We start from the raw sequence: 1,338 nt of genomic DNA, 5'->3' as shown, positions 1-1,338 counted from the left end.
TCTGCTTATTTAACTTATATGCAGAGTACATCATGAGAAACACTGGACTGGAAGAAGCACAAGCTGGAATCAAGATTGCCGGGAGAAATATCAATGACCTCAGATATGCAGATGACACCACCCTTATGGCAGAAAGTGAAGAGGGACTAAAAAGCCTCTTGATGAAGGTGAAAGAGGAGAGTGAAAAGTTGGCTTAAAGCTCAATATTCAGAAAACGAAGATCATGGCATCTGGTTCCATCACTTCATGGCAAATAGATGGGGAAACAGTGGAAACAGTGTCAGACTTTATTTTGGGGGGCTCCAAAATCACTGCAGATGGTGATTGCAGCCATGAAATTAAAAGACGCTTACTCCTTGGAAGAAAAGTTATGACCAACCTAGATAGCATATTGAAAAGCAGAGGTATTACTTTGCCAACAAAGGTCCATCTAGTCAAGGCTATGGTTTTTCCTGTGGTCATGTATGGATGTGAGAGTTGGACTGTGAAGACAGCTGAGTGCCAAAGAATTGATGCTTTTGAACTGTGGTGTTGGAGAAGACTCTTGAGAGTCCCTTGGACTGCAAGGAGATCCAACCAGTCCATTCTGAAGGAGATCAGCCCTGGGATATCTTTGGAAGGAATGATGCTAAAGCTGAAACTCCAGTACTTTGGCCACCTCATTCGAAGAGCTGACTCATTGGAAAAGACTCATGCTGGGAGGGATTGGGGGCAGGAGGAGAAGGGGACAACTGAGTGACTGAACTGAACTGACTGAGGATATAAGAACAGCAGAGGCCCCAAGATACACGAAATTATGTCAGATAAGAGATGAGTGGAGGGGCTGGTACCATTATCTCCTTAGTCCTGGGGCCTCTAAATGTCTTATTTGGGCTCCAAATGGTGCTCTGGAGGAGAAAACCTGGAGTATTCAGTTGTGTCCAACTCTTCCCGACCCCATGGACTGTAACCCATCAGGCTCCTCTGTACATACAATTCTCCAAGCAAGAATACTGAAGTGGATTGCTATTCCCTTCTCCAAAAAACTGGAGAAGTAGCAGGAAAAAATACACTGGCAAGGCAAGGGAAGGGAATTCCCAGCTGGCTCAATGGTAAAGAATTCAACTGACAATGCAGGAGATGCAAGAGACTCAAGTTCAATCTCTGGGTTGGGAAGATCCCCTGGAGAAGGGAATAACAACCCACTCCAGTATTCTTGCCTGAAGAATCCCATAGACAGAGGAGCCTGGGGGGCCACAGTCCATAGGGTCGCAAAAGAGCTGGACACAACTGAGCACACATGCATATGTACAGGGCAGGAGAAAGAAGTCAGCATTTTGTAAGATGAGCCAAGCAGCG

Source organism: Bison bison, unplaced genomic scaffold, assembly GCF_000754665.1.
Source record: "Bison bison bison isolate TAMUID 2011002044 unplaced genomic scaffold, Bison_UMD1.0 scf7180017864207, whole genome shotgun sequence".
Lineage (NCBI taxonomy): Eukaryota > Metazoa > Chordata > Mammalia > Artiodactyla > Bovidae > Bison > Bison bison.
Note: the sequence above shows the minus strand (reverse complement) of the source record.